Source organism: Crassostrea angulata, chromosome 2 (assembly GCF_025612915.1).
Source record: "Crassostrea angulata isolate pt1a10 chromosome 2, ASM2561291v2, whole genome shotgun sequence".
NCBI classification, from domain to species: Eukaryota; Metazoa; Mollusca; class Bivalvia; order Ostreida; family Ostreidae; genus Magallana; species Magallana angulata.
The window spans coordinates 28,264,286-28,283,709 of NC_069112.1; the positions used below are offsets into that span (position 1 = coordinate 28,264,286).

The 19,424-nt window shown below is 32.6% G+C and overlaps 1 pseudogene; it reads left to right on the forward strand.

Moving 5' to 3' along the window:
• The first annotated feature begins 17,380 nt into the window (after positions 1–17,380).
• On the forward strand, positions 17,381–18,420 carry LOC128174129 (uncharacterized; annotated as a pseudogene).
• The last annotated feature ends 1,004 nt before the right edge of the window (positions 18,421–19,424 follow it).

Genomic DNA, 19,424 nt, shown 5'->3' on the forward strand with positions numbered 1-19,424 from the left:
AGTGATGGACAACCTGCTCATATTAAAATTTGGTAAGTTTAAAACATATTCTGATGGAAAAATATTGTAGATTATTTGATTTAAAAAAATTTTATAACACAATTTTCCAAAAATGCTGTTTGAGCGGACCGGAAGTGACTGACGATCGTAGTTTTACCTGATCGGCCCTAGAAATTCAACGAACTATCACTCCTGAAACTTTCATTTTTGCGAAAAAGGTAGGACAAGATCACTTTTTACATAAAGAAATACGAATATAACGGCCGACCGGAAGTTACGTCATCAACAAAAATGTACTTGATAAAAGACCTTGATATTTTGTATTGTTCGTGAAATTTTCATAAAAATCCATTGTAGCATATTTGAGATATTTGAGTTTTAAGAAAAATGTTAAGAAAAAAAAGAATAATAATAGTGAAAAATAGAGAAAAAGAAACCTAACAAAAACAATAGGGAATCGGAAGACCCTAAATATGGTGATTAGCATGCCATTTTCAAATCATTTTAGAGAGAAAAAACTCTTGTTATGAAGGAGAGGGAAATATTTGCTAATTTGATCTGATCAGTACCTTTATAAGAAATCTAAATAATTTTTTCCAACAAGCTTGATAATGAAATCCGGTACCGTTGGTGTTGAGATTTTGTTCTTTGTTATACAAGTTTAAGTTAAACGAAGTATAAGAAATTACATTATTATTATATTGATTCATGCGAAGTCAACTTAATGTAAGTTTCGTTTTTAAAGTAATGTCACATACCGTATGAAAATGCTAAAGACAATCCTGCAAGAAAGGGGAATAAGTTTTTAAACACCATTGTCAGCCTTACACGGTATACTATCTGACAATTGTGTACCAGGAACATTTTTAGTATTTATCTAATACGTGTGTTGTATATTATACGTGTGATAAACCGTGCTCTATCAAACGGGTGACGCTTTATCAAATACTTCCGGTCGGAACTATTTTTTACACAACTCGCTTCAACGCTTCAGTGACCTACTTTTGAAGATAACTTTATATACTACAAACATTGATATAAAATGAATTTTGTCAAAGATTTAAATTACAAATATGAAAAAAAGACATAAATCTGCAAATCACGTTAACTATCAAGGAGTTCATCCCGACGACGCGACGAAAACAGGGCGCTCTGATTGTGTTTATATACAAGAAATTACCGAAAACATGTTTCATAAGACTTATTTTCCACCAGTAAGCAACCTTATTCACTATTTTCAATTTCAAATCATTAGGTTAGTGTTTGTTTTATAAAACATCAACAGCTGTTCCCCGTTCGAGTCAATTAAAACTAACGAACATTCGCAATTTTGTGTAATCAACAAACTTGATTATTCAAATATTCTGATCAGTATTTCCATCAAATCCAGTGAATAAGCTCTAAGAAAAAATTATTTAGAGCTAAAAATTATATCAAAGTTTATTTCAGTGAAACTTTACATTGAACAGTTAGATTTATCTCAGATATGACGTACTAAATTGTATTGCGCAATATGTCTTTATTAACCGCATAACACAACGCCGCATCATCGTTGTTAATCTTTGAAAAAATCAATTCGGGTCACATAAAGGACTGTCTCAAAAGATTCATTATATAAATGAAATTGTATGAGATAAATAGAAGATATTTAATGATGTGGTTTTGTATTTGCTTTATCCAACTCGTTGAAACGGTTATGTTCGCTCGACAAGCCTCGCGAATATATACACCATTTCAACTCGTTGGATAAAGCAAATATAAAATCACACAATACAGATATCATATATATATATATATATAGAGAGAGAGAGAGAGAGAGAGAGAGAGACAGAGAGAGAATTCTATAATCTAATATATATAATAGAATGAACAAAAAGTGCATATGAAATACTATATTAAATGAACACTCTTTATTCTGAAGCTGGTATAAAAATGTTCAACCATTTTATAGAAGAACAAAACATGAATAATAAGATATGCTACCGCTAGTTGAATTAAACATTAATTCAATAATCTATCTTTGGTATTTGAATATCTGATAATATCCTTAACTTTTATAAAATACTCTGTCACTTATAAAGATTTTCAATTTTTTCATTTGCATACTAGAAACGAACGGATTTATTGGTTTACCTGACAAAACACATTCATTAGTTGGGTCCATGGAATACTTCTTATGTTTACATGTCTGGTTGATTTACAGTTTGAGTTTGCAAAAGCTCCAGCCAGATCCTATCAAAGTAAAACGTAAATGAACGTCCAAAGCTAACTGAAAATGTTAGCTGTTAAAAAAATTTCAAGGCATACTTTTTTTTTTTTTACATAAGTGTTCCAAAATGTGTATAAGTGTATTTGTTGAAATGTTTGTATGATCATTGCTTTCATTAAACAATACCTAATTCATCAACATATGTTTTATTAAATGATTTTTTAATGACTGGTTTTGTATGTTACAGCGAATCATAGCTGTTCGAGTTATCCGCTGTCACGACCATTAAAACAACTTGAATTATTACACGTATGAAGATTTTTTTTTATTATTAAACCGCGAAAGATGAACAATCTGTGAATTTATTTTCAAAATATATTATGCACATGGCGGGTGTGACTGGTCAACAGAGGATGCTTACTCCTCCCAGGCACCTTATCCTACCTCTATCTATTTGGGGGTCCGTATTGCTCTGCTTTTAATTTGTATTTTGTATTATGGATTTTAGATATGCTTCCCAATTTGTTATTGTCATTTTTTCATTATGGGTCTTTTAAAAAGATTTTAAAGATATAATTTTTGGGAAATGATTTTAATAACTCTCCGAAGCAGTTACCTTGGCAAACAGGAAGAGAAACAGTGTTAGACCTAAACGCAAAATATCACCGCTGGCAAGACTTAGTTCTTGGAAATAATCGATAAACTCGTAATGTATGCTGAGCATTGATTTTCAAGAAAATTTATTTATAAATACATTGAAAATAGTCAGATTTCAAATGATATACGACAATTATCATACAATTTAGATATTTTGTCTTTAGTCGTCGTATGTTTTCCTACGCCAGAGTTCAAAAGTGACTATTCACCCGACGCTCGGCTGTCTCCGTCAATCGCTGACAACCAATAATTGTTTGGATCCATACAATTTTCTAAATATGTTTCAATTACTTATAAATAGTTTGAAGGAATGAATTCTATCTTTAAATATTATTCAACGTGATTCATATTGGGTTTTTTTTTTCGGAATTCTTGTCGGATAAGTCCGAGAATTCATATTACATGCACATGTATAAGAATATGCCTAATTCAAATACAGATTATTAACTACTTGGCGTGCAAAATAAAATATCATTGATTATAAAACAAACTAGAGGTACTGTGAGCAAGCTCACAATTGATACCCCCCGCTAAGAAAAAAATCTTAACGCGTGTATTTTTGCTATTATAGAAAATATTGGATGAATCTAATTCACTGACCACTTTCTATAAATAACAACTGCTCTATTTTTTAAAACTGTTAATGCTAATAGGAGTAAACAAACCAATTTCTATCCTTTAATTCCATTCTATTTAAAGTTAACTGTTAATGCATGAGGACATTTGCATCCTTCCATTAACAATCATGACTCCACTCAAACTCGAATCAAACGAAATCCACATGTCAAGCAGCCTTTTAATATTTAAACATTTTGAATTATTGGTATACTGAGCCCTATTTTTCCCGAAATTTTTTTCCACACATTTTTTTTCCAAATAAAAATTTCATCGAGGCAGGCCATTTTCAGAGAGACGGGGATGAAAATCTAAAAATAATTTTATGTGGCCTGAGAAGAGGAAGCTTTGTGTCAAATTTTAGCTTATAATATTTCCATTAATACAAGAAATGTCACAGACAAAATTTAGCATTTTCAAAACAATGACCTTGAACTTCCTCAATTGACCTTGGGTCAAGGTCATGACACACCCTTACGTCATAAGCAATATTTGTGTGAAGTAAGAACATTCAATGCTTCTCCATAAGGAAGATATGGACCGGACACAAACTTTGCATTTTTTCTGCCAGTGACCTTGACCTTACACGAATGACCTTGAGTCAAAGTCATGCAAACCCTTAGGTCATAAGCAATCGTTGTGTAAAGTAAGAACTTCCAATATTTCTCCATAAGAAAGATATGGACCGGACACGAATTTTGCATTTTTTCTGCCAGTGACCTTGACCTTGTACAAATGACCTTGGGTCAAGGTCATAACACCCTTAGGTCATAAGCAATCTTTGTGTGAAGTAAGAACTTCCAATGTCAATGTTTCTCTATAAGAAAGATATGGACCGGACACGAATTTTGCATTTTTTCTGCCAGTGACCTTGACCTTGCCTGAATGAACTTAGGTCATAGTCATGACACACCCTTAGGTCATAAGCGATCTTTGTGTGAAGTAAGACCCTCCAATGTTTCTCCATAAGAAAGATAAGGACCAGTCACGAATTAAGCATTTTTTCTGCCAGTGACCTTGACCTTGCCCGAATGACCTTGGGTCAAAGTCATGACACACCCTTAGGTCATAAGCAATTTTTGTGTGAAGTAAGAACTTCCAATGTTTCTCCATAAGAAAGATATGGACGGGACACGATTGCACAGACAGACGGACGGACGGACAAGGTGATTCCTATATACCCCCCCAAACTTTGTTTGCGGGGGGTATAATAAAAACCGATAGAAACAACTCCCGTCAGTTCTTCCGTACTTTGATTTATTTTGTTGTTTACAGTATATTAATATTAAGATCCCAATATGACTTTCTCTACTGAGAAGAGCAAGCTTTGTGTCAAATATTTAAAAGATCCCAATAGGACTTTCTCTTTAGCTTTAATTAAAGATACACCATTAAGTTTATTTTAACCATTTAAGATAAAAAAAAATGCAGAACTCTATTGATTTAACCCATTTTTAAAAACAATCCAAACTCTCTTAAATGTCACTTTTTTTATTTTACAACATTTAATCATCTTGTTTTTTTCTCAAAAATTGTCATTTTTTTTCTTTAATTCGAAAACAGTTCAGCCTGGCAGACAGCATCCTATCCGGGTTGTTAATTCATTCTACAGTGCACTTGCCCCTTACCGTTGGAACCCGAATACGATCAACGTGATTGAAAGTTCTTGTATGTGCATGTAAATGGTATATTGGACGTCCGCTTAGAGACGTAAGTTATCTCTTGGTACTCCGACATCCTCGCACATCAGTGATCAATTCGCGCTAACATACTTGCCGACGAGATATAGTAAATACATGTTGTTTGGCAATTATTGTAGAATAAATTAATTTCAAATTTCTTTTGTGTGAATTCCGTTACGGAAATGCAACTGAGAATAATAGTGTAATATAGAGAAAATAAATAATTATCGAGCAGTTTTGAGATATGACGTATGCATCATTAAAAAGTCTTGTGTATATTTAAAAATTTGAGTACTGAACTTAAATAAAAGTGGTGTTATCATTAATTGATAAATTTGAAATGTGATGAAACTTCTCAAAAAAGACAAAATGTTACCTTAGGCCAGTGCTCCTTTTCACTGTAAACCCATCCAGCGCTGTCTTCGTACTTAGTGTTCGCTGTCGTTTTATTTTCGTAATTAGTTTCACAGAAATTAGCTCCTTTGAAGTAGTTGACAGATTTACACCGTGGTGCTACCAGACATTCTACCACACAGTCCAGGAAACTTAACTGTGCGAAGGATTGAATTAGTTTCCTGTCTAGTCTGTGCCCACGCTGAAATTTAGAAAAACCCGGCTGTAGAATGCCATCACACCGTACAAAGAAACTTACTACAAGGCATAGACATCTAAACAAATGGAACAACAGCATTGCTTTGCAACTAGAGGATATAAAATATGAAAACAAATTAAACAAACCGTTGAAAATTCTAGTTCAATTGTACAACTGTTTAAAGATTGTGTTTTATATAACATTTTTAATAAATCATTACGTATTTTAAGGTATTACGCATATCTATTAAGCAATGAGAGAACTGGGAAATAGCGACATTGCCGTTCCTATTAATTTTGCAGTAGTTGAACTAGGACATATACATAAATTCATAACCACTGATCGATAATCATGTAGCTATTTTAATTTAAACCTTTTTTTTTTAAATACATATTATTAAGTTAATTAATAAACAATATATATGTTTCTTTAAGAAATTTGTTATGAAGCTTAGCTTACTGATTTAGTGATTGGTTGCTGCTTGAAAGTTTTGATGTTTTATTTGACTGATGTCAACCATTTTGTATTACCCTGACTTTTGTTTGACTATTATAATATGTTTACATTTAAATATAAATTTATAACCTACATATATTCTAGCAAAAAATCGATACACGATATTTTCAAAAGAGAAATAAAATGTGATTCAAAAGCGTTCATTTGAAATAAAGCTTTATCAATTTGGTTTTAATAATTGATGAATATGATAAATATATCATTCCCGTCCCACGGCTTAGTTAGAATTGAAAATACACACTGTAGAGCTATAAACCATTGTACAAAAACACGGCACAATAGCCATGAAAGCTAAAGGACGTTGGATCCTGTGATCAAAAGTCATAAAGTTTATTTTCTAAAGTATTTTTTTTCAAATCTACACACATAGTTTAACCAAAATTCAAAACAAAATTTTGGTGTCTATATGCTTCATTTGGCGCTACGGTGTGTTTAATATGACCTTTCTGCACTGAAAGTGCAGATGCTTTTCTCTCTATATTTTATTATCGGAATGAACCATGGCACTAGATACAAATGTATACTTTTTAGAATAAATAAAATTAAAATTATCATAGAGAAAAATGATACAACTTTTTCACCTAAAAATATGTAATTTTTCCATTTCTATTTTATTTAAGATAGTTTAATTGGCATTATAAAATTTGAATTTATGGGTAGAATCAGTATATGATTTCTAGTATAGAGGTGACCTAAAATGGCTACCCAAAAACAGAGGAATGAACCTCTTTAAGTTCCCAAACGATTCTGCGTTCATCATTCAATACATTCAATGTATTTGTATTATTTGACAGATATATTTCACATCAGCTTCAATTGTGTATTGAAAACAAGATTCGATGCATTGTGTATGTTGTCAGTTTAAATTAATTCATTTTAAAATAAAAACAGGCATATCAATCGGCAATTTTAATCTTAACTACAACTATATATTTTTTGCAGACGGCATGGATGACATTAACTAATGGTATAGCCATTTTAATAATAACATTTGTAAAACAAAGTAATTCGGTGTGGCTTTTTAAACATTCAACTGAAAGTCTTGTCAAGTTTTTTTTTCGAAGGTATTGTAATGTTCAACAGATAGATTATTTATATAGATATTACATTAGCAAGAATTGGCTGGAATTGGATTTTTGACGGATGTAATTAACAATTAAGGTCAATTGCTGATGTAAGATGTATTTACGAACAATAAAATGCTTCGTTTGATGATTCATGCAGGCTACTTAAATAGCCATAATTGCAGAGTTCATCAGCAATATTAAGTAAATCTAAGAAATATTAGTTTTTTTTCCAATGAATAATATCAACATCCTTGTTTAATCAAGATAGATCTCATTAACAGAAAAAACGCAATTCCATTATTATATGTCCCATTTATAGTACAAACAAGGGACTTCATTGAGCCTTATCAATTATTAAAGCCAAATTGATAAAGCAATATTTCACAAAAATTCATTTGAATAACTTTTTAATTCTCTTTTGAAAACATTGTGTATCGATTTTTTGCTAGACTATGTGCAGGCTAATAAATAGCATTATACTTGCATTTTATCTTAAAATGTCACATGAATGTCCCATAAGTAATAGATTTACTTGTTGTCATTTGTAAATATTTAATTATATCAGTTGATGGACAATTTAACAGATGTTTGAATTTATGATTATTTTTCTTCTGCAAAATTCAATTCAAATGAGAAAACTCTGACACAACAACTGACAATGGACGAGGAGATAGACGTGTTATCCGTGGTCAGACTCCTAAAACTCTGACTAATTATAAAAAAATGATAACAACGGAATAACGCAACGTGGCTATGCTTGTTTGAATAGCTGTTTTGCGGTGTCAGAATAAAGTGTACAGTAACTGTCAGGAATTTTGAGTAGATGTTTAATTGGAGTTATGTCCATCCTCTCAATATTATGCAATCACCTAAAATGACTAAACCTTTTACTGGATTCATTTGGAAAAAAATAACGACCAATACATCAGTATATCATTTTTCAGAGTCATAGACACCCTTTGGTTCCTGTTTTCAGATATCCTTTAAATTATCATGTCTATTTAAAAGTTTCATTTGCAATTTGTGAAGTTGTATAAAGAATGCTTAATATAAGTCGAGAAAGACAAGTTATAGGGACATGTCCTGCATCTCCCGTATTAAGTCGTTAAGATTAATTTGAAGATGTAATTATTTACGTAATTATGATAACAATTTTGTTTCGTTTTAGATTTATGTAAAATAAATGTTTAATGCATACAATTCATATTTGAACTACATGTTTTAATTAATAACTGCTCAATATTTTTTTTGTCTAAAGTTTTTGTATTATTTTCATAGCCAAGGCAGATATCGTCTCTTTTTGATAAGTTCTTAATATTCATTGTTTGTATTCCACAATCCTTTAAAAACTGAACTTTTTTATGTTTTCCGAAGTGATTAATTTTACAAAAATACTGACGCTAAAATTTTGTGCCCTATTGCCTTTCCTACATATCTTCCTTTACCAAAAAAAGTCACACAAACAACAAGATATAGATAAAACTGTCACTTATAAAAAAAAACTAGATGCTGTCATTAGACAGTAATACCGGCACCATGTGTTTGCCCCTAAATAACACTGTTTTGTACCAGTTTAATTAAAAATGAAGGCTATATGCAAGCTCCGGTAATACAATTAAACTTTATAATTTTCATAACTGAAGGATGAGATCCCTTCCCATATGATAATACACATCGTGACATGAGCAGCACTTTATGTGCAATTTGGGGTAGAACTGTTTGCAGTGAATTTTCAGTTAATCAATAATCTTAACATTTTATGTCATAGAAAGTATAATGGTCTACATAATTATTACAAACAAAATTAAAAATTAAATTATGCCCCTCCCCGTGGCGGTTGCCGGTTTTAGATTTGCTTCTGTGTGCCTACATAAACATCATCGTGTGCTCATATTTAGAGAAGGGGTGGGAGTGAGGGGTCCAGACCCCCCCCCCCCTCCCCATGAAAATTCATTTATATCAATTGTAAAATTACCAAAAATACACCTTGGACCCCAATGCTCTTACAGACATGTAAACGCTCAAACCCATTGCGCTTCAATGTTAGGTAACATTATTAGGGGGGGGGGTAAATATTTCATCAATATTTAATATACTTTATTGTTTATATCAATAGAAAGTATACATGTACATCACAATATGCAGGTGTCCTGCACCACCTTAAAGCTGATATTTACCTAATAAAATAGTGCAAGTGGATTTGAAGAATAGGTCATAAAAATACATGCATGTTACAAATGAATGATCTTTGTTTGAAGTTAGGTACACAACACAGGTCTGCATGTCTCATTAGCGGGTACTAGTTTTACCCAGCTCTTCCATTAGATGGATTCACGTGTATATATACATGGGTGTTGCTAAAACGCGGAACGGAAAACGGAACGGAAGGGAAAACGGAAAATCTTATCTAATGTTATTTACCTCATAGATTTGTTAATCATGCTAAAACAATATACTTTATGTACCTTTTTATTTTTTTTTTTTTTTGAAAGATTAGCAATATTAGATTATTTATTCAAGAATATTTATTTCCTCAAAATTAACAGTACATGCATTGACCACTATATTCTGTCCCAAAATATCCTCGATTCACTTTTTGCTGTATATTTAATATATATACCTCAGGGTTCAAGCAATTCTCTTTTAGAAGCATTAAACATTCTCATTATTCTTTCTTTAAAACGTCCTCTCTAGCGAATCAGCTGGTATAAATACACGGCTAAAAATAAAGAAGTCTACGGGGTTTTGCATTTCAGCAGACCCGGATGATAATGTTGAAAAATTGTGCAAGGTCTTCTGAGTGACTTCCAAATGGAGAAAAGATGTCAACATTTTCCATTATAAATCGTCCAAATGTGCTGCATGAATATTTTGGGATCGACAGACTATAGTCCCAATATATAATCGGAAAATCAAATCAGGCGACGTCTAGAGCTCTCTATTCGGATCATATGTATATAGCTGCTGGAATAAACAACTGCTTAGTAATGCAAACGTAAACAAAATTGCATTGCTAAAAATACTAGTTTCACAAATTACTAGTTTCACAAATTACCGGGTATTTTAATGTTTACTGTATTTTAATTTTTAATGTTGTCTGTCCTACGGTTTTTTTTTTCTTCCATCTCAATGATACTGTATCGTCTGTATGATAAAAGATTGTCTAGAACACCGAAAATTCAATTTTCATGTAAGTATATACATGTACATCATATTTAAAATATCAAAGTACTCAAAACACGCATAAAACGCTTTCATTAACTGCGTACGTTACGCTGATATGCCAGCAATACCATATAAGAAAAATAAGTAAAAAAGTTATAGCTAATTTGCTCGTTTAATCATGTTAATGTTTCACAATTCGTATACATTTGATTTTTCCGTTTCCGTACTCAACTAAAGCCGAATGAATACAATGCTATAATTGATAGACATTCATATGAATATTAATAACAACATGTTGATAATCATTCATTAGATATAAATAAAAGCTACAAAGTAAATCGTTTCTGGCCAGTCTATACCCTTTTTAAGCGATAAACGTGATGATATTTTCCATTCCGTTCCGCTTTCCGTTCTGTTATCCGTTCTGCATTTTAGCAACACCCATACATACACGTCTGTGTTTTCCGTATGCAGAAAAGGATTAGTTAAGATCAGCTTAAGGAATTCATTATTGTGTTTTAATTGGATTATCATTATGATGTTGACCAATTTAGGTAAACATAATACATGTAGTAGCAGTAGCACAATATAATGAGATGCCAGCATACATATATAAGTTCTACTTTCACTTTCTAAACGTGATCTCCCTTTGACAGCATACTGTATCATCATCTTTTAATATTTAACTAAGCTTATCATCGTTACCTATCCTATTGCATTTGTAAAGTTTCTGTCATTTTATTTGCAAAAGTTATTTTTTTCATTTGTCAGACTGCATGCACTATTAAGTTGACCCCATATTGACCCTGTATAAACAATTTCTTATTAAATTTGTGTATTACATGTAAGTAGGTGTAGACACTTATCATTTTTATATGAGTTAAAATAAGAAGGAAGGAGTATTTCTTTCTTAATGTATTATAATGCATCAAATACAATGTAGGTCATGACCTTTTGGGACTGTTAATTCTGACCCCACGAAACAGGAAAATACAAAATATCTTCTAATGTCATTATGATGCATCAAATGGTGTAAAGTACATCAATGACCCCCAGGTGTTGTCTTTAACCCCCCCCCCCCCCCCCGCCTTTATGAAATAGGAAATGATATGATACACTGTATATTTTGTTAACTTCTGAGATCTGAGATCCTCATCCCTAAACCATATAATTTATTTTTGCTCTTTGTGTCATTGCGGGTAAAAGTGTATGTAGATTATGCCCCCTTGGATACACCCTGAAATTTTAGAACTAGAAATAATAATTTATTTTATCTTATTCATATGTTATACAGTAGTGTTTGATCCATGTGGGTAAATCCTAGCCTAATTATAATGCTGTCACTGCTTTGTTTAGGAGACTTGACAATTGCCCAAAATAGGCGAATACACATGGAAGTGATGCATATAACATTTTGTTTATAAATCTTAAAAATTGAATTGAGCAATTTCCAAAATGTATAAACATTTATAATTTGAATCATTTATTGTTATTAATTTTAACTTGTCAATGAATACTACTTATTGATCCCAAGGTAGAAATATGACCTCTGATCATATCTCAATAGATCATTTGTCAATAATGCAAAGTGTAATATTTTTTTTTTAAGAATAACATTTTTTACCAGTGTTTTTAAAAGTGTTTAGACACCCATATTATATTTTGATTTTAATAGATCATTCGACAAGGGGGGGGGGGGGGGGGAGAACAGTTTATATTTGAGTTTGTTTGGGAGTGGGGGTTCCAAGTCATATATTCGACAAGTTTTTAATGTAATTTAAAATAAGACTAAGCCATACCACAGTCATGAACATGAATAGTATAGAACAAAACACAAACTAATACATGTACATGTATATATACATAGGAAGTTTTACAAAACAGATGATTGATCTGTATCTGGGATCTTAAATTGAATCATATATCATGTACATATTATATTATTGTTTCTTTGTTCAAGGCATTTAAGATGGTATGTAGGTCATGATCCCAAGTGCTCTTCCTGAAATTATTAAATATCATAAAAACCATTGAGATCCCCACCTTTATCTAAAGATATTATTCCTCCTTAGGTCATGCAGGCGCATCAGATCATTATGGCATGTTAGTCATGACCCTAAGGGGTCATCCTGACCCCCTTAGAATCAGAAATTGTCAATTATCTTTAAATTATTGATGTTTGATGATCCTATCTCTATTTAATCTTTATTATTAAGTCTCCAGAATGAAATTTGGAGACTTATTGTTTTTGTACGGTTTTAATACATGCATTATTATTCTTCATCTTCTTTTTCTTCTTTCCTGCTCTGAACTTGTTTCTCAGAGATGGCTGAACAGAATTGTATAAAACTCTAGGATATGATAGGCCTGCATATCTAGTTGTGCACCCTGGTTTGATTTTTCTCATTTTGGGTTAGACAACCACTTTTCGGGGGAGGGGGTGTCAAAAGGGTGCGGGGTCTAACATTGAACCTTGTAGGAAGAATCGTAGACTCTATTGTAAATGGTAACTTGAAAACGGACAAAGATAATAATATAGGGTTTTCATAATCATATATTGGCTGTTACTGGCAATATATAGGTTTTTTTTAGATCTGACCCCTGGGGTCATCCCCACCCCCAGGAATTTGAAATTACCATATATCTCAGAAACTGTTATAATCATGACCCCTAAACCATATATATTCATGTTTTTGATGTCAAGGGGCATCAAATGTTATGTAGGTCATGGGCCCTGTGGGTGGTCCTGACCCCCTGAAACAGCAAGTCCCTTAATATCTTCAAAACAGTTGAGATCCCCACCCTTAATCAATATATATTCTTGTTCCTTGTGTCAAAAGGCATCAAACAGTATGTAGGTCATGGGCCCCGGGGGTGGTCATGACCCCCCGTGAACAGGAAGTGCACGAATATCTCGAAAACGGTTGAGATCCCCACCCCTTAACCATATATATTCTTGATCCTTAAAGGGCATAAAAGGTATGTACCGGTAGGAAATGGGCCTCAGGGTTAAATTTAATTTTTCAAAACCGTAATGCACATCTATGGAACAGTTCCTATCATATCCCAAGATATGATGTGTCTATTCATTAAATCATAAAAGGAGTTCTATGATCTATGTTTTTTTGAAGTGATAAACGTCAATTTTCTGCTACTTTTTGACTCGCTGGATGAAATTTAAATTTTGAAAACCTTACTGCACATCTATAGAACAGTCACTATCATATCCCAAGATATGATTGTCTATCCATTAAATCATAAGAGGAGCTTTTGGATCAATGTTGGTTTTTTTAGTGATAAACGTCAATTTTCTGCTACTATTTGACTCCCTGGATGAAATTTAAATTTTTAAAACCTTATTGCACATCTATAGGACAGCCCCAATTATATCTCAAGAGATGACGTAGCTACTCCAAAAGTTGTAAGAGGAGTTCTGGGAACCATATTTTTTTGCCAAAAAACGTCATTTTTTGTTGCCCACTGATCCCCTTTATAAAAAAAAATTCTGGAACCTGATCACGCCTCAATATGACACCACCAATCATAATCTAGAAGATCATTTGGCTACTGCCCAAAAAAATGACGTTTTTGAAACCAGTTTTTTTGTAAAAAAAAAAAAAAAAAGTCATTTTTTAGCCATTAAATGACCCCCAGGACAAAATTGAAAATTCCTAAACCTTATTGCGCATCTATAGGATACCCTAAAACATATTCCAAAAGATGATTTGTCTACTGTTGAAAATGTAGGAGGAGTTCGAGGAAGAAGGGTTTTTGTAAAAAAACGTCATTTTTTACCAATTATTCGACCCCCAGGACTAACAGAGAAATTTTGAGCCTTTTTACGAAACAACATGATACCACAAATCAAACTCCAAGAGTTCAGTTTGCTGGTTTATAAGATGTAAGAGCAGTTTGAGAAAGTAAAACGTGACAGACGGACGGACGGACGGACGGACGGAACAGGGTAACAACAATATACCCGAACTTTCTTTAGAAAGTGCCGGTATAAAAATGACGACGGGAAATTATAAAAGATTAACAGTGAAGAGGAGATTACTTTTACACAACACATCATTATAAAACCATTATACATTGATTTTCTCAGTGTATTAAATTATATTAATATTGAAATAAAACAATCCAGGGTCAAATGTTAAAAATGTACCAAAATGTGACATACAAAAGCTGCCACAGTACAAACAGAACTTTTGTACTCACTGCCACCCAAATAAAACTTTTAAAATGTTAAACAGAAATTTCACACAATTCAATATTTCTCCAATTTAAACTCGTATATGTTAATAAGGTTTGAACAGTTTTCACCTTTTTCATAAACCGCAACTAGGTGTCCAAAGCGAAAACTGTTCAAACCCAATTCATACTCGTATAAATAAGTAGCTTTCGAATTTATTCCACAATTGAGAATAATAAATAGAAATAGAAAAGAAGACTGAATTTTAGAAAGTTTTGATATGTTGATTTTTCATTATCTTTAATGGAGTGTGTATATTCTGGATGTATTTCTGGACATTTTAGGTTAGAATGCAGACAGCAAAGATGTATCATCAGTCCTAGTAGTCTTATCTTATATTATATCGACTGTTTGATACGGACTGATGGTTTGTAACATGGTAAACACAAACTTTTGTGGCATCACAGAGACATATATTGACAAAATCAATATCTGACTTTTGAAATAAAGACCAAAACGTAAAATTAAGAATATTCCAATTCCAACGTATTTTATCTCTGTTTAAAGATTTTTTTATGGTTAAACTAACTTTTGTGAGTTACACCACACATTTTAAATGATTAGATATGTAAAAATACTTTATGTCTCGCAAATCTATTTTTATCGCCCTTTGGTTACTCCGATACGTTTTAATGACACATTAAGAGCACTTAAACTATAAGTTAAAAACCCATAGAATACATAAATGGAAATCTTCATTGAATTTTAGCTATTGATGAATATTAGAGTCAACTAACATGTGATTTAACCAAAAATGTACAACGACTTGAATCCAAATTCGCAAAGAGCACAATATAGTAATTAATCAAAATATTACATAAAATTAGATAATCGATAAAGAAAGAAAAAAAAAATTCAATAGATGAATTGATACAAACAGAGAGATGAATTTATATATGAAGATTACTGTACCCCTCTCGCAAGATTGCAGTTTAACTTATCAAAGAGTGAAATATGTTCCGTGATATGAGCCTTTTAGGCTTTCGTACGAGATTGAAATGTCAGATAAAAAGCATATGATAAATTATCGATTCTCATAATGCCGTAATTGAGTTCATTTCGTTCGTTATAATAATGCAGCGAGAATACATTATGATGCATCTTGACACGAGTAGAAACAGGGGCTTAGGAGTGTGGAAAATATCTGTTTTGATAGGTAGGCATTTAAAAACTGGTGGCTAGGGTTAACCCTAAGACACTTCCCTTAAATCGCGTCTTCAATTGGCAATAAAAATGAAAGTGTTTAAAGAAAGTTGAGAATTGAGTAGTATCATATTTGGGGGTAATATTCTCAATCGTTTTTAACCTATATGGTTCAATAAGACTCATTAATGCAATATCAATTTTAATATTTCTATCATATTAGGGCTTCAGTTGTGTCTGTAATCAAATGTTTGATACGCGTTCTGTATTAAGAATTAATGCCAGTTGTCATTTAAAACAATGCATACATCACAAATTTCTGTTATCTCTTAAAAACTTGTAATTTTAGTCACTATGCGGTTATGGACTAACCAATCTCAATTAAAATATAAATGTATTCGTGACCGAAGTCCATGAAATAATGAATACTTCCAGTCTAAATGATATATAGGCTGTGTTTGAATTGCGCAGCACAGTTAAGGCTGTCAATAAATTCCGTTCAGACAAAAAGTACGGGAAGTGTGCATTATGATATCACACTATATTACAAACCTCAAAAGTACTTATTAATATATTTATTAGCAAAATTAATTTATGCTAATCTTTTAATTGAAAACAAAAAATGCTATTACCTACAATTTTGATGTCCGTTATATCGTACACACTGAATAATAAGCGAGATGTCGTTCTTGCTGTACTAAAAAATACGACGTCATATGGGTTATCATGCGGTTTTTTAACGAAGAAAAATAACTGCCATAGATTAACGGAAAATTATTAATATATATTTTGTTTAACATTATCATTAGTAGAATGCTACCTATATAGTCTTATTTTTATTCTGGTATAAGTATGCATTGTATAAAGAGGCAATATCAGTTTTGTATAAAATATCATATATCTTAAAGCTGAGTACCTAAATAAATCGTTTAATTGCAAGGACACTTAACTTATCCTGACAAACTTTAACATGTGTATTTGAAATATGCTATGTAACTTAAAAACTTCTACGATCCTTGTAAAATCTTACAAATTAATTATTTGTTTTAATGAAATTAACCCTGTGACCTTCAAAATTATTCAACATATGCATTATAAATTACGGTTTCTACTAAAAAATAATCTTATCTTACAAAGTTCGCAACGTTTTTCAAAATCCACGATATAACATCAAGTTATTTTATAATTCAGTTGTGAATTTCAACATGATTAATATGCCCTTGCAATATTGAATTTTTTTAATAACCTCAAAACCACAAATCCATCTGCTTGTACTATCCGACTGCCGTATCACGTGATCACTGTTAACGTAAAATATAGTACTCTTATATATATTTTTTAGAAATTTTTTGCATTTGAGTGACTGTCATTGATTTTTAAAAGGTCATGCCCGTTTAATTAAAGTAAACCTGTTTTCATCACAAAAATTTGCCGATATTTTTATTGGCCGCCTTAACAGCAGTGCGTGGTAAATAAATTTCTTTTAGGTTAAATGTAAAAATATAAGTGTTGTCTGTTGGGTTCGAGCCTGAGATGTTTTGGTTGTTGAGCCATCGTATGTTCCACACGGCCACTCACGCTGGATAATTCTGGGTATTTAAACGTTTCAGTCGTGTGTGTTATATTATAAGTACTATATCATGTATCGTAGCGATTTATGGGTACTTGGGCTCTAGGGTATTTAAATCCAGGAATCGGTCAGAGTAATCATTCGACATTAGTTAGCCACACGACTGACAAGTTCTGATGTCTGACGCAGAGGAAATTCGTTTTTTACCACGTGCTAGTGAAGGCCAAGTGAGCTCACCTGCCCGAGAGTCTCGAGGAGGACCATCCAGACCTGGGAATGCGGATTTGTCTAATGCTGAAGCGTACCAGCTGTTTGCTTATAAACTTGACACAGCCCTTGCAGAAAATAAGAAAACTATCTTACGAGAACTGGAGTCAAGGACATCCACCTCTACTGTAAAAGATAAGAACGTTGATTTTAAATTATCTCATCATAGAGAAAGATTTAATTTCCTGTCGGAATTAAAAGAAAATTTCGAAAATATAGAAAAACTTGTTCAACGTGGTGACCTTGATGATACTCATAAAATTATTGTTGAATCAATTAGCAAAATTAAAGAACAACAGAAAGTTATCAGGATAGCTGACAAGTATGGTTGGGACGTCGCTAGAGAGTACAAGGATGACCCTATCACGGACAATTCTGAAGACAGCCAACGCTTGCGGCAGGCAGAGCAGAGGGCCAAACGTAAGAGGTTTGATTCTAACATTAACAGCAATCCTTTTCGTGGCTATCGCAGTAAATTTCAATCCTCAAGAATATCGCCCTACCAGAGAAACCTCAATGCCAACGACGCAATCAACACTCCGTTCAGAGTCCAACCGGATCAATGCCTTTACTGCAATGCCTTCGGTCACTGGAGCGTCAACTGCCCTCTTAAGAAAGAGCTCAAGGCATCACAAAACCAACAGCAACACAAACGACCCAGAGTACAGCCGCAGATAGACAGTAATCTGTCTTTGTCACATTCACACTGGAATGAACTAAATAAACACATGGATGGACCAATCGCTTTGTTGGCTAGACAGATTCCTAGTTTAATAGATGCATCAAAATCGGACTCCACCCTGCGTAAATATAAAACTTATTTTTCCAAATTTCAAAACTGGTGTAAAATGTATGATCTTGACTCGCTGCCGGCAACGGCATCTACGGTTTCACTTTATATTTCCTTTTTGGTTCAAGCTAATTCATCTTCTTCTGTTCTGACTGCTACTATTTATGCTATTCAGTGGTATCATGACAAAAATTTATATCCTAATCCATGTTATGAAAAATTGGTGAAACTTACTGCGGAAGGTGGAAGACGCATTTTGGCTAAACCGTTTGTTAATAAGAAGGAACCTATCACTATTGACATTATTGAAAAAATCTTCAAATCAAAAAATGACATGGATAACTTGTGTCATTTACGCACCAGATTAATATGTGTTTTAGGATATGCAGGCTTTTTTAGAGCAAGTGAATTGTGCAGCATTAAAAGTTCGGACATTAAGTTCCATGATGAGTATGTTGAAATCAAGATCAGGAGCTCAAAGACCGATATATACAGGAGAGGTAATTCTGTTCATATAGCGAAATCCAATTCGCCTTTTTGTCCTTATCAGTGTTTGAAAGACTATCTTCGTCTGGCTGACATTCGAACTCATGCGGATGAATTTATTTTTAGATCTGTTAGGTTTTTCAGAAACAGCAGATCTTATAAATTGTCTCTTGCTGATAAACCTTTATCTTATACATCTATGAGAGAGATTTTTTTAAGAGCGTTATCAGAAGTCGGTGAAGAACCTAGAAAATTCGGACTTCATTCCCTAAGGTCAGGAGGGGCAACGGCAGCTGCTAATGCGGACATTCCAGACAGGTTGTTTAAAGCTCATGGAAGATGGAGAAGTGAGACTGCGAAGGATGGTTACGTTAAAGACAATATTAATAATATTTTGTCAGTTTCAAAAAATC